This window comes from Callithrix jacchus, chromosome 20 (genome assembly GCF_049354715.1).
Source record: "Callithrix jacchus isolate 240 chromosome 20, calJac240_pri, whole genome shotgun sequence".
In the NCBI taxonomy this organism is placed as follows: Eukaryota; Metazoa; Chordata; class Mammalia; order Primates; family Cebidae; genus Callithrix; species Callithrix jacchus.
Window position 1 is genome coordinate 37,209,180 of NC_133521.1, and position 15,902 is coordinate 37,225,081.

Here is a 15,902-nt window from a genome sequence, read left to right on the forward strand (position 1 = left end):
TAGGGGTCTTTGTGCCCCTTGAGTATACGGTCGCCCGAATTCCACCCATTAGAAAAAAGAATGGGCTAATTAAGCCTGCCAGCCTAATTTTGTGCTTTCTAATTTTGCCCTTTAAATGCTTCTTAATTATCAGATGCAAAATACATTTTCAAATGCAGAGCCACTGATGGGTGTATTTTTAAACGTGCGGGGCTAAGATGGGAGTCAGTGAAGAAGCAGGCAATATTTTTAACTTGCATCATCGGGCAGGAAAAGGCCATTGTTTCTCTGATTCCCACCACTGCATTTGGAATGAAAATAACATTTATTCCATGTGTTACTGAAAGGCACGCTATTGTGTTGCTGTCACTGGAAATGCTGCTGGGTGACATGTTCGTTGGGATGAGTTTGGACAAAGGAGGTGAGATCACAGCCTGGGACTCGTGGCTTCACGTTAAGGCATGGGGTACATGCCTCTGCAGAGGCCGGGAGAAGTCAGGGGTGATGCAGGTAGGAACTTGGAAGAGTTCTTGGTCACCACATCACACACGTCCTTTCTTCTCATTGTTATTTTTAATGCTTTTCATAGCTCTTAAAATTTTCGACAAACGCATAGACCCAAAGCCTTGGATTCCTGGAGCTTTTGGCCATAACTGTTTTTACTTGTCCCCAGCCTCTCCTAGGAGGTATGTTAAAATTCTATTCAAAGTGAATGCTGAAGACAAAGTCATCATTACATATCATATTCCACTGAACATGTCTTGCTTAGTGCGTGCAGTCCATAGAAACTGTATACCCCATATGTCAATGTAGCATAATGCATTTCAGTGGGTCCAGCATCTAGAATAAGCACGTAAAAGAGGTCAGCATCAGAGTTGGCTCCACGGAGTGGTTCCCTCTGCCAGTTTAAATTTGTTCATTTCATGAAGCCCTTTGTTTCATAGACGGAGAATCTTCTCCCACTTCCCCTTCGGGAGAGAACAATGTAGTCTCTGCACATGAACCCTCTGCTCTTTCCTGGACCCCGGGGTAGATTCCAAAGGGGTGTCGACATCTCACCGCAGAGACTTAGACTGTAAGAAGGGCAACTTGCTCACAGGCCTCTATGCTAGCAGAGCTTTCTGGAAGCCAATGGATCCTGCCTGGAATCCCTTCTAATTAGGTACAATAAAACAGATCACACAGATGTTCACAGAAGTGTTATTCCCAATGGCCAAGAGGTGGAAACAGTCAAAATGGTGAATGGATAAACGCATTTATGCTATGGCCCATGATGGAATATTACTCAGGTGTAAAAAGGAACGATGTACTGATTAATGCTGCTGCATGGAAGAGCCTCAAAGACATGATACAGAATGAAACAAGCCAGACATAAAAGCCACATTTTGTATGACTCGATTTCAAGATTGGTTGATTTGAGAATCTGTGTTTTTATTTATTCCTGTACTGCCCGATTCTGAAAAGGATTTGGAGCAGCTCACAAAAATGCTCACACACAGGGAGCCACAAAATCATGGCAAACTGACAACAGAATGGAGATTGGAGGAAGAAATCATGAATATTAGACTTGCCGTGGTGCACAACCTCACAACCTGCAACCTTCACATATCAACTAGGCAGGCTCACTGGGGACAGAAGAAAGACCTCATGTGGCCGCAGCATTCTGTCGAATTCCATTTATATGGAATGCCAGAACAGGCAAATTCATAGAGAGAGAAAGTAGATTCGCAGTTCCAGGGGCTGGGGGAGGGGGTCATGGGGAGTTACTACTTAATGGGGACAGGATTTCTTTTTAGGGTGTGATGAAGATTCTATGAAATTGGATGATCTTTTTGGGGTGTGATGAAGATTCTCTGAAATTAGATGGTGGTGATGGTTGCCTGACCTTGGGACTATATTAAAACCATTAAATTGTACATTTTAAAAGGGTGAATTTAAGGATATGGGAACTATATCTCTATAAAAATACTGGGTTACATTATAAAATTGAAAAAAAGAAAGAAAAATCAATGATCTCTTTAATTCTGTGTTTTCCCCTAGAAATGGAAACCAGAGGACCAGGGATGGTATCTTACACCTCTAACCCTAGTGCTTTGGGAGGCTGAGGCGGGTGGACCACAAGGTCAGGAGATTGAGACCATCCTGGCTAACACAGTGAAACGCCGTCTCTACTAAAGATACAGAAAAGTAGCCCGGTATGGTGCTGTGTGCCTGCAATTCCAGCTACGTGGGAGGCTGAGGCAGGAGAATTGTTTGAACCTGGGAGGCGGAGGTTGCAGTGAGCCGAGACTGCATCACTGCACTCCAGCCTGGGTGGGAGAGCGAGACTCCACTTCAAAAAAAAGGAAACCAAATATTTGTTTCAATATTGATTTATTGATGCTTTAGTGATGCTTGGTTTCTTTTAAGGACACAAAGTTTCTGTGGATAAGTCATCAGCACTATGGGGTGAGAAATTCCCCTGTGAAGACAGCACAGGTGATTGTCTAGACCTGAGAAAGGAAAGGCTCCTGTTGAGCTCGCAAAGGTCAATGTAAGAAAATCAGTGGGAGCAGACACACATTACCCTTGGAGCCAGACAAACTGGGCTTGCATCCTGGCCACGCTGTTAAGAGCTGTGTGACCTTAGCCAGATTGCTTAAACTCTCTGTGCTTAAATGACCTCATATATAAGACGAAGAAAGTAATAGTCCCTACATTGATGCTTTTGGGGATTCAATGATGAACTGTCATCTATAAAGAGACCCAGAGTTCTATCAACTGCTATGTGTGTTTTTATCAAACAAAATAGTCTGGTCATTGTTTAAATTTCTTTTTGCTACTGTAAGAAATTAGCACAAATTAAGCAGCTTAAAATAACACAAATGTGTCATCTCCCTATTCTGGTGGTCAGAAGTTGGAAATCAGTCTCTGGGGCTAAGATCAAGGTGCTGGCAGGGCAGTGTTTGTTCTGGAAGCTGCAGGGGAGAAGCTGCAGTTCCGTTGTTTTCCCAGTTTCCAGCGGCTGCCTGAGTTCCTTGGCTTGTTGCCCTGCACTGCACTGACCTCTGCCTCTGACGTTACTTCTCCTCAGACTCTGACCCGCCTGTCTCCCTCTTATGTGGACCCTGTGATTATACCTGGCCCACCTAGATAATGGAGGATTATTGCCCCATAAAGACCCTTAACTTGATCACACTTGCAAAGTTCTTTCTGCCACGAAATATAACATATTCACAGGTCCTGGAGTTCAGGATGAGGAGATCTTTGGGAGATCTTTAGTCTGTCTACCACAGGAATATATTAATTTATGGTACAGGCAGTTAGACCTACATGCAGTCAGGTAGGGGGTTAGGAAATGGTTGAGATGCTGTGAGACTTTCCTAATTCAAATACATCAAGGGGTCACGGGTCTGAGGAAAGCCAGGCTGGCATCCTGGACCTTTAGCCCTCATCATTCTAGTTCCTTCTACATCAGCGGAGGAAAGAGACATCATGCCTCCTGCGGATCCTTAGACAAAAGGTCATAGCACTTTGCTCCCCACGATGCAGATACATCCACAGGCTTCCTGGCTTCCTGTGATGGCTCAGGTCGCCTTATCAATAAACCCTACCTGGGCCATCCTTTTCGAAATCCCAGCCTGGCCTCTGTCTCAGCTCTTGCCATTCTTGTTCTCTGCTGGATTTTTCCCCGTCTTACCATCAAATGCTTTATATAATACATGTATATATAAACAAGAGCTGAAATATAAGCTCCTCTCAGAGCAAAACCAGTGCCTTGCGTGAGAGAGGCTGTCAGCATCTATTCTTTGACTGAGTGAACGAATGAGTGAACTTCTACAGGACATTGGCATGCTATATTCCATTGTAGACAGACACTTGTCTGGACTGAAAACTCCTGGAGGGCAAGGCCAAGCTCAAGTCTTTTCTCCCAGGCGTTCTTTGCAAAGGGTGAGCACACCAGGAGCACTGCTAATTGTTTGGTGAATGGCTGAAAGGGTCAGAAAGTTTGGAGACAAAGGGCAGAATGCATGGCTGTCTCGAGGGAGAGTCGCGTGTCTGGACAGGACCTCTGGCAAGACCGCATCACAGGCAGGGACCGAGGTCATTCCGTCCTGAGATGCAAAGGTAGCAGACCTTCTACTCACATGATTTGTGACTTCTAACATTTAATTTACTGTAATTTTTATTTGCTTTGCCTGAAGGAGTTCATTCTCAGATGATTCTTTAGTAGACATGCCACTGCATAGAGCACCCATGCCCTGACCAGCGGCATGCGGACCAATGGGAATCCGGAATGCGCTACCTTACCTGGCAGGGTGTTGTGCAAGGCAAGTGTGAGGCAGCCCATCAACCCCATTGTTTAACACCGGGCTGGCTAGATACATTTATGCGACCAGCACAGCCTCGGGCGGCATTCACCTTTGTGAAATCTGGTAGAAGCTTAGAGCTTCCATCAGCAACTCTATAGTAAACCTTACAAGCAGCATCCACAGTAAACAGTAGCAAAAGACATCACAGCAGCGACCACACCCTTCTCTATCATCCTGGCAGATGAACACTCTGAGGCTCAGAAAGGGGGCTGATCAATCCCATATCATAGAGGAGCTGGTGGTAGAAAGGTGCCTCGTACTCCACTCTCTTGGCTTTCAAACCAATGCTCTTACATAATTCCCAGTGAAGAGGCAGGGAATATTCTCATTCACTCATTGATTCATTGAATCATGCATTTAATTAGTCATACAATTGATCACTCATCCTTTCTTTTCTCTCCAGCCCTATCTTGTCCCCCTGCCCCTCCCTGCCCTGACACACTGCTGCTCTTTTGTGTTCCAGTAAGTGCCACGGCTTCCCCTACCGCAGGATCTTTGCATGTGCTATTCTTTTTTCCTGGAACACACTCCTCTCCCCTGCTTGCCCAGTTTTTTCCTACTCGCTCTTTCCCTCTGCTTGGGGGAGTCTTCCCTAGCCTGCTTGGCTCATATCCCGACGTTCTGTACCCTCAGCGCATCATGCACCTCCCTCAGCACGACTCAATTATGATCCACCTCACCCATTAGACTGTTGAGCAAGTTGAATGAGAACAGGTACTGAATATGTGTTCAATTAATATTTTTGAATGAATGAGTAGATGACTGAACAAATGGGTTTAAAAACTGACAACACACAGGTACTGGGAACAGAAAATTAAAATGAGAACAGAATGAACCAGTAAGGGAGCAAGAGATAAGATGCATGTGCAAACAGTTATAATTCAACTTAGAAAGCGATTTCCACTACAAGAGAAGTCAAAATCTACACTGTGGATTTTGGAGCTAGAAGCTCACGTCCGGGGTTGTGGGGGAGGGCCTGGCACTGGATAGCTTCCCAGAGGAAGTCGGCTTTTAATCTATATTTATCCTAGGGAATCTCACAATCTAGCAGACAGGATACGGCAAACACCAGAGCCAGAGAAGCGCTGTGAGGCCTGGTAGGCTGGTACAGACTGTGCCCAATATGTGTCTCTACCAGACAACATTTTTGGCCCAGGCCAAAGTCTATCCTAGGGAGCCATCAAGCCTGAGTGGGACGGCACTTCAGGCAGCCAAACCAGCAGGTGGGGCGGCACTTCCTAATCCCTTGCCATGTAAATCTGGAGGGGCCCAGGTTTTCTTACATGCTGAGGTCCAGCATCTCTCTGGGGTGGGGTAGGGTAGGTCCCTCAGTCCCCTGACTATCTGGATGGCAAAGAACTTGGCACAACCCTAGGGAGGCCTGACATCCAGTAAACCAACTGGTTTGACAAATAATTAAACCATCTTAACACAATGGAAGGCATTAGTAGGACACTCTCACTTGTCCGTAGCATGAAGGTTCACAGAAAGAGTGAAGAATCACAGCACCCTGAAAGTATACAGCATGTCTCATATACCATTAATCTAGGCATTTCTCCTGTAATACATTTTGTTCAATGTGGTTGTTTATTTAAGACAAGGTCTGACTCTGTTGCCTAGGCTATAGTGATGTGGCATGATCATGGTTCACTGCAGCCTTGACCTTCTGGGCTCACATGATCCTCCTGCCTCTGCCTCCCAAGTAGCTCTGACTGCAGGTGCTTGCCACCATGTCTACTTTTTTTTTTTTTTTGTAGAGATGTGGTCCCACTATATTGCTCAGGTTGATCTTGAACTCCTGGGCTCAAGTGATCCTCCTACCTTAGCCTCCCAAAGTGCTGGAATTTTAGGTGCAAACCACCAGGCCTGGCCTCGGTCACTCAATTTATGCTTAGAGACCTCTGACGGTAGGACTATTAACCTATTGCAGATAGAAAGCTTCCAATTTTCAGAAATTTATTTCTTCCCTTCCTTCTGATTCTGTCCTTATCACGGAATGTACTATTAAGGCAGTTTGGCAATTCTTCTCATACTAGATGCGACTTTAAGGCTGGGCTGATTGTGGAGGAAGACAAGACGATCACCTCTGTCGCACTGGAACATCAACTTCTGTTAATACATCTCGAATCTGTATTAAGGTCTTCATCGGCCAGACATGCCCGTTGCTTTCTGTTGACCATTCTTGCTGACTAGGACACTGCTGGCTTTCCTTTTTTCATGTATGTTCTTGCTCAGTCTTTTTTTTTCTCCAGTCTACTTCGTGTTTTTAGTTTCTTTTTCTAAATCAAAGTGGAGGTGTTTTGTATCTATTACTGCATCAGTTTTAATGAGATGCTGCCATTATTCCAGCCTGATAAGTATTATCAGACCCTGGTCCTTTCATCACTTTGATTTCCTCATGGTCTTCGTGCCATCCATGAATTCTGTCTACTGGGCACCACACTGACGTCTTGGGGATCACGTTTCAACATGACTTTGGGTGGGGACCAATCATATTCAAACCATAGCCATGGATAAAGTTTCAGCTCTTTTTGGGGAATTGTGAAATTTGAGGCGAATTAATGTAGGAACCAGATAAGTAACTGAAGCCCCACTTGGAGAACTCACTCCTTGGGATAATAACCCAGAGTCACCTTTCATGAGAAATTCTGCCTGGCATGGTAATGGACTCATCTAAGAACTAGCCAAGGATGAGTGCGTTTTCTCCATTTGCTCCAGATGCCCACACCAGGTCTGTGGTTTAACTGTGAAATGCATGGGAGGGGTGTTTCATACTCCTGTCTTCTTTCCCCCCAAAGTCAACCAGAGGGTAGGTTCAAAAGTCTACCTTAACTTAGGGGTCTACATGAGAGAAGCTCTTCGAGAGCCTTTGGAAGGGAGCCAAAGGGGCTCTTTCCTGCCTACATCTATGCAAATTGGTGGTTTGCCCTCCAAACATGCGTGTTTATCTCAGGTTCCTTTTTCAGCTGATTGAGAGATTGGAAGAAGAGAAGCGGTGACCCCACCTGCATTCTGCCCCTTTGAACTGCTTTGCTCCTCCAAAACCTGGGATTTCGACTGCATCATCTCTTTTCAGTGGAGAAACCCAAAGGTGCTGGTCTGCTCTGCTTTTGGCACAATCCTGAGAATGCCCTCCCCTCACCCTGTTCCCAGACATTACTTTGCCATGAAGTTGACTTCCAATCACTAACTCAGGTTCTCTCAGAGGTAAAAAGCAGAGGCCACTCTCCTCAACTCCTCTGGAAACTGAAACACACAGCTAAATACATTGATGCTCACTTGCGTTTTATCCCTGTCATCCAAGGTGGGGAGCACAGAGTCTGAGTGTTAACATCTGCTAGGTCTGGGTGAGCACCAGGTACAACTTTTTTGTTATAGACGAGAAACTGGGACCAGAAGAGAATAAGGAATGTGCTTCGAATGACCTAGATGGCCACTAAAAGGGCATGTTTTGAAGGTTGCAGACTCCTAAGAGTTGGAACCCATTCCGAAGCTGAGAAAGCTCGCTGCACGAGCCAGATGACTGTGCAGCTGCTGTGGCATTCTAGCTCTTTCAGGCACTTTACATACGTTATCTCCAACTTCACAAAAATATCTAATGCCACAGTGGTTTCTTTTTCTCACTCTTTTTTTTTTTAAAGACGTTACTGACCTAGTTAAAGAATCTGATGAAATCTAAAACGTTTTCCCTCATAAAAATTCATATATATTGACAATTAACATTCAATTTTAAGGGCGCCTTAAGGATTCATGGACTCCAGGCTACAAGCCCCTACTTTAAGTTCAGTATTATTATTTTCCACATAGAAAATGAGCAAACTGAGGCGCAGAGAAGTTACACAGTATGGCAACATGTGCTCTAAAACAGATTGACTGGCTTCCAAAGCACAATCGGTTTCTTCCCCAGAATACACTGAGATGCAATGCCACGGATTCCGAAGGCAAACATTCACTCATTCTTTACTCAACTAATATGTTTTTTTAAAAAAACCTCTGCTGGCATTGTATAGGAGATGATCCTTTGAAGCTTACAAAACGTCTTGTTCAGCTGATAGCCAGGTTACCTCTCTTCAAGAGAGAGCTTTAAACTGGGAGCTTATGACCTGTTCTTCCCACAATCTGTCCCTTCAGCAAAAGTGGACCTATAGGAGTCCTTAGTGAAAGAGATAGGGGTGGGTGCCGTACCAAGGACTTTATTTTCTGAAAAGAAGTAGCCAAAGAACAAAATCAGCCAACACCCGAAAGCATCCCTCCTAAGCTGCCGGGCAAGGAGTTGGAATCACAGAGGATGATTCACGACTGATATTTTTAACAGGAAAAACTCGGTTTCGTCACAGAGTAGTGTCATGGTTAAACAGTATCCCTCTCCTACCTTAGTGAGAGGTGATGGACCTGGGGACGACATCTTACCTTGTTGATCCTCTCCTGCTACTCTCTGGGGTATGCAAGTGACATGTGGTTGAAGTGAAGAGCAAAGAGCTAGCAGTGGGATTGGAGGTAATCACGAGGGGCCTGAGTCCGGTAAGAGAGAGACTGTCTAGAACAGAGCGAGTAGCCCAGCCTGGTTTGGGAGGGTGATAGGAGGGAATGGGCGGATTCCTCTCCTCACTCCATATGCTGCCAACTCAGTGACCTCTGGCCAGTCTTGATAGCAGCTTTGGCTTCTGCATATGATACAATTTTCCTGATTTCTGACAACCAGGGTTTTCTCTATCTTTCTTCTGAGTCATTGAATTTCTTTTTTGGTTCTCTGCTTTGGCCCTCAGATGACCTCTAATTTAGAGCTCCTATATCTAGAGAGAATACAACTCGAGTTTTCTCTAGTTAGCTTAGCTCTGCCCTAGTATTCATGAAAATAAACCTTAGGAAATCATCCGCCTGGTGAAATAACCGTAAGGAGTTGTGGGATGGTATGGAGCACAGTGGGTGTGGGTACCAGGGCACGCTAGGACAATTCACTGATGATGTGTAAGCAAGGGGACATTAGGGTGAAGAATTGGATTGTAGCAATAGTAATAGCAGTTCTGGTCATTACTTTTAATGGCAAAAACAGCAATTACTTTTGTGCCAGTGTAATAATTTCCAGCTTTTCCATTCTAAGGGGTCACTCGATGAGGCTCCAAACTACTCACATTAAGGACTTTGTGTTCTTGTCCTGCCTCGGCTACTATGTCTGCGCGATATTGAACATGTCACTTCTCCATCTGGGGACTCAGTTTCTTCTTCTATACAATGAGTGGTCCCTTATAATTTACTCAGGCTTCTTTCCACCCTAAAAATCTACGCTTCTCTTTGTGTGAGACTCGAGAGACAAAGCATCCCAATGTCTTTCTTAGTTTGAGGTATAATTTGCACACAATGACGCGCTCTTCAGTGTGCTGTTGACTCAAATTTCGACAAACGCATACACTTGCGTAACCTCATTTACCAACCAGGACACAGAATGTTTCCCTCACCACAAAACGTTCCCTTATGCCAATTTCCAGTCAGTTCTCCACCCCAGAAACAACCACTGAATTGATTTCTATCACTGTAGGCAAGTCTTCTATGGAATTCCAAAATCTCATACCATGACACCGTACACCATATTCTTCTGTGCTGCCTGATTCTTTCACTCAATATATTATTTCTAAGATTCACAAATGTGGTTTTATGTATATAATTTATTCCTTTTTGCAGAGTCATATGCCGTTGCATGAACAGATCACAGTTTATCTATTTTTCTGTTGATGAACATTTGGTCTCTTTCCAGTGCTGGGTGGTGGCAAGGCTCTTTCACCAAAGCCTTGGCCAGAAAAGCACACTCAGCATCTGAAGGAGAAAGGCCTGGGTCTTCTTTGAGGCATACCTCACAATGCCCAATCTGAGCTTTATGTTCTTCTGTGAGGTCAATGTTTTCCTAGGCCCCCGGAAGAGTCATATTTTTTGAAGTACAGTGAAGAGCCCGTCATGAATGGGGAAGGGCTAGATTAGGTTTCTTTCTCTGTCCTGGCTGGAGTCACCCCAGTGGAAAAAACCCAACAGAGTGGGCCTATCAGAAAGAAAGTTACATTCTCTTCCTGTTTGCATGCCAACAGAATGGTGAGTAGAGGCATCCTCCCATTCCTTCATTACCATCTATATGCGGTACATGTATAAAGTGCTGGTGATACAGAGATGAAAGTTGTGGCCCTTGAATTTAAAGTTGAGTCATACAGAAAGGTAAAATGATTATTGAAATACAGTGAAGGAAAGCACTAACACATTGTATTAGTTCATTTTAACACTGCTATAAGGAAATACCCAAGACTGGGTAATTTATAAAGGGAAGAGGTTTAATTGACTCACAGTTCCACTTGGCTGGGGAGGCCTCAGGAAACTTACCATCATGGTGGAAGGGGAAGCAAACACATCCTTCTTCACATGGTGGCAGGTGAGAGAACAGCATGGGGGAACCACCCCCATGATCTAATCACCTCCCATGAGGTTCCTCCCCTAATACATGGGGATTCCAATTTGGATTACAATTCAAGATGAGATTTGGGTGGGGACACAGAGCCAGACCATATCACATATACTTGGAACTTGGGCAGGTACACCTAATCTAACTTGTAAGTATCAGGGAATAATTATCTCAATAAATTCTTAAACTTAGATGAGAAGATGGGATGGGTTAGCTAGTAAAGGGAGAAGTGCATGCCTAGTCTTGGAAAGAAAATAAATCCATGCACTTTTCAGGGTGTGAGCTAGAGTGGTTCTCTGGGGCTAGAACATAGACTGTGAGGGGGCTGCAGAAGTTTGCAAATCCTGATCCTTTGGAACCACTGAGCTGGGTAGTCACATTTGTCTTGTCTGTTTCCCTGAGTTTCTTTCTGAATAGCTGTGTATGTGCTACGATGCAGCTCTGTGTGTGTGTTTTGATTCTATAAATCCTACAGCTGCAGGCTCTAGCAGCTACAGAGTGAGTAGCTGTTCTGTGTGAGTGCAGTCCATTAACTTTTGCTCCCACAGCTCATGGTAAAGGTCTGTTTTCTGCTTCTGGATATAACCTAGTAGCTTTTTCTTTTTGTGCAAAGTTTAGACTCACCTCTGAGGAAGAAGAGTAAAGCAAAAGACAAGGAGTCACATAGAAAGTCTAACGAAATTATCTGGGTTGCTACAAGTTTAGGGAATGGGGGCAAGGATATTCTATTAGAAGTTTTGGTCTTCATGTTGGAGGTGCCCACCAAGCCAGTTCTCATTCATGAGAGTAAGCAGAAAAGACTCCATGGACTGAAATGTCGAGGGTCTTATGAACTTAGAGACCAGGGATTTGAACTATTAAATCTTTAAACTTCCAGGAAAATACCATGCCAAAAAAGCTTCTATCCAGGCTAATCAGGGGTTAACTCAAAAAGCTAGTCTGTTACAGGTAGGCCAGTGGTAAAGCAAACTTCAAATGAAACTTTCATACATTATTATTAATAACAAGGCAGAATCTCAACACATGCAGGTAAAAGATAGCTTATTAAAAAGAAGGTGTTTGGTGCAACCTCCCACACTGACTCAGCTATCTAGAGACCATAGCACCTGGAAGCTGGAAGAAAGCAGGTAGCACTGTGGGAGACAAAGTCTGACTGTACAGCCCTGGTTCCTCTGAGGATAAGGGTCATGTATGGCTATGGAGCTGGATTATGACCATCTGGTTGCAAGAGTTGAGAGCAAAGCCTCTGTTTTAATTCATGAAGTTCTGGACTTCCAAGGGAACAGTGAAGAAGTGGGACTCCAGGAGTGGACAGGAAATCAAGGTGCTAGAAGACAGAAACAGTATATTCCTTTTCAATAGTTCTACTTCTCCATCCTTCTAAAAGTCTGCTCTTCAATGGAATGGTCTCATGATTGTCTTATGTACCGACAGTCATATTACAAGAGTTACTGCAGTTGCCTCTCTCCTTCCCTCTTCATATCTAACCAATTCCCAATATTCCCAATTCTTGCTGATTCAACCTTATAAGTAGTTCATGAATTCACTCAGTCTCAGTTATAGTGGCCACAACTCAAGCCCTTACTCTGTTGCCTGGATCATTCAGTGCTTCTCTAAATAGACTTCCTGTCTCCAATTTTGGACCCTTCCAGGCTAACTCATGATCTAAAGTCAGATACTGTTTTAGAATTTGAATCCATCCAGTTCTGCCTCAACATGACTTAAACCCCTGATATGCAAAGAGGATCCAGGCAAACTTCCATAGCTGCGGTCATAAGATCCTCCCTGATGGAACCTGGCTCACTGCTTCAGTTGCCTCAGCCACAGCTCCCCACCTTTCATGGCTTCTACACCACACCAGCTGCTAGCTGTTCCTCACAGACACCTCATTTGCAGAGCTGGGGGAACCACCGAGTCTAATTCATCTTCACGTTCTCATCATCTATCCTAGTCCCGGTAATGGGGTCAGCATGCAATAATAGCTCTCGAATGAGGGAGTGACTGTGTGTGAAACCAACACAGTTTATCCTCAACCTAAACCCATGCGGTTGTTAAAAGACTTTACGGACAGGAGTTCCAGTTCCCTCCCCATTACTTTCCAGTGAAGTGACTACCTTCTCAGCCTCAGTATCCTCATGTGTAAAATGGTGACAATAATTGGATTATGAGAATGACACAAGAAAATGTCTTCCAGCTATCGCCATGGTGCTTCCCATGTACTCAGTAAGCAGCTGAACTACTGTCATTATTATGATCATGATCATTATTATTAATAATGATTAACGATTATTAATAGCACTACTCCCTCTTCAGTTTTTTTATGGGAGCTTTTCATGCCTGTTTTTGGCATTGATTTTCTTCATCTTGGTATCATGGAGTTGAGTGGGGACAGCCCAATTCCTCATTATTAAACAAAAGAAAGGAACTACTCCCTGAGATCACATCTACATCTGTCACTATTGAGGGGTGTGACTGATCACAGGCATTTTAAGGGTGTGTGGAATCCAGAGGAAGAAGAGCAAAATACGCATACTAATAAATACATAATATATACTGTATGCTCTCTGTGTGTGTGTTTTCTTAATGTGTTACATCTAAGCTAAAAAAAAAGTCTGGCTTTGGACTCTGGTTTAAATTGGGGCTATGACCTCATTATCTAGGGTTGCAGGCTCCAAAATAAACCTTACTCCTCAATTTAGTGAAATTCAAGAAACAATTATGTGTAAGAATCTCAGGAAGATCTCATTCTATTTCCACATATTTCCACATCCAAAATAAACACAGTAATGCCTATTAACATCCCAGGTGTCCACCGGTGTAGGGGACATTGGAAATTCAGAAGTTACTGTTGGCAGTTTCTATCAAGGCCAACTATACTTAACTTGTCAGAAGAGGTTGACAGATTTACCCAATTTAAATCCCCTTCATGGCCTTCTGGTCTACTGTTGTTCTCTGACCTACCGCAGACCAAAACAGTCATTTCATTTGTCAAATTCATGTTTGGCTGTTGTGCAAGAAGAGCCCACATAATACAGCCAGGATCTCCAGAAATGATTATAGCAAATCCCGTTACTGTTGGTTGTCTCTTGTTTTTGCTCAAAGCCTATCTCAAAATTCTTCCCTATCTTTCCTTTTAAGCCTTCACAGTGTCTGATCTAAAATAAGATGAATAATTCTAGGCATATGAAATGATACATGGAGGTCGGTTCAATTTTTTTTTAAAGGAAGGAATAATCCTGGGATTCAACTTGTTGCCAGGGATTATGCTAGATATCTACTGCATTATAGGGGTCTCACTTTATCATCATGGTAACTCTGGAAGAATTTTATGTTCATGGAGAAACTGAGGTACAGAGAAATTATTTAGTCTGATTAATATCACACAAATAGTGAACAGTGGAGATGGAATTAAAAACATTTCAGAGCTTAATCCAAATACCACACATTGCGTTACCCCGCATTTAAAAAATATATATTTCTGGGGATTTTGCTTCCTAGTCACAACTCTGAGTTTTTCCACAGTGGAGAATATGGTCAGGGAAGAAGTTACAGTGGTAAACAGGAAGGAAGTAGGAAGCACTTCCTGTCTCTCCATAGGTTGAGAAGACATATTGGTGGGTTAGAAATTAAACAATATCTGCTCCTCATCTAAGAGAAGAGGTTTGGGATAAAATTAGAGAAAGCGGCCTGTAGACATTTCCTTTTAGGGTTGTAAAATTGAATGTTCTTTATCTTAAAAATACAAAATCAATTCAATTACAACATAGAAGGTAAAATGTCTTTCCAAGTGCACCCAGAGGTTATTGAATGAGGAGAATCCTCTTAAAATCATCACATTTTGGCATTTTGATAGACTCTGAACTTCCAAAGTACCCTTGTTTGCCATAGATACGGTACCCCAAGACTTCTTCTGGGAAAATGAAGCATCTCCCTTGAGTTTCAAGTTTGCTACTGCCAAATCTCGTCCCTTCTCACCCAGAAAAGATCTCTCCCCATTGGGATTGGTATGGATGCTTCTTTGCTAAGAACTGCGGAGAGATTCGAATAGTTCCAGAATCCAACATAGCTACAAATTAATTGCATTTAATTACACAAGGCTAGATCATCAAATATCTTCTAGGTGGTTTGTGCTTTCTTTTGGGTACCAACGTATAATTTGAAGCGTAAACAATACGAATTTCCCTTTTGGAAATATTAACTAGTGCAGTTATATTGTTCTACCTAATGGAAGTTATTATTACACTCTTTGTGAAATTAAGTTTTTCTACCTGCATTGAAGTTGTAGGTAACCAAAGAATCATTCTTGAATTAGTAGAGGGTCTTCTGCCCCAAGAAATCTGGATAGTCAAACAATGAGTACAGCCACAAGTTCTAAAGTGTTCAACATTATATATGTATATAAAGCAGTATTTCTTCCTCCCATTGGAGAAGACAAAATGGTTGTCTAGACTTAGACCTTTTTTCTCAAAGTCATTTTGATGTTTACTCTATTTACAGACTGATGGTTGAGAAGTGCCCTTCTCCATCAAGCTCGCCCAGGCTCAGTATAACTTACAAACAGTGTAATTTGAGGACTGCAAAATCTCCAAATCTATAAACAGGGTGGCTGAGCTGACAAATAGTGTGGTTTAATGGAAGACTATGGGTGCTGTAACTCACTTGCCAATATTTGTTGATGGGCTTTGGGTGGAATCCAGCATGTCCCTAATCTCACATTATTCTTTTATAAAGTTAGAGGATTGACATACTTAATTTCTAAGACTCAATTAGGGCTAAGGTTATGCATCCATGGCAAAGTATAGAAGAACTCAGAATTGTTCCAAATAAAATGGGCTTGGAGTAATGGACAACCAGGGCAGGAGGTAACCGTTAAAGAGGAACATCATGTAGTGTGAGGGGTCAACATTTGACATCAGAAAGCCTTTCGTTCAAGTTTTGTCTCTGCCACCTACAGATTTTGTAACCTTGAACAAGGTACTGTACCTCTCTAAGCCTCCAGTTCTGTGATAAATGTAAAGCACTTGGTGCAATTCTGAGGCAGAATGAGCTCTTATTAATCACTAAATCTAAATCAAAATTAAAAAGAAAAACTGGCACATAGCTTATCCCAAGTGTTTGTCTTCTGAGGC

The 15,902-nt window shown here is 43.1% G+C and overlaps 1 protein-coding gene across 16 annotated transcripts in view; it reads right to left on the minus strand.

Moving 5' to 3' along the window:
- The window catches only part of LOC128930282 (uncharacterized), a 968,777-nt gene that overhangs the window by 55,438 nt on the left and 897,437 nt on the right, over window positions 1-15,902 (minus strand). The gene's annotated exons all lie outside the window — the stretch shown is intronic.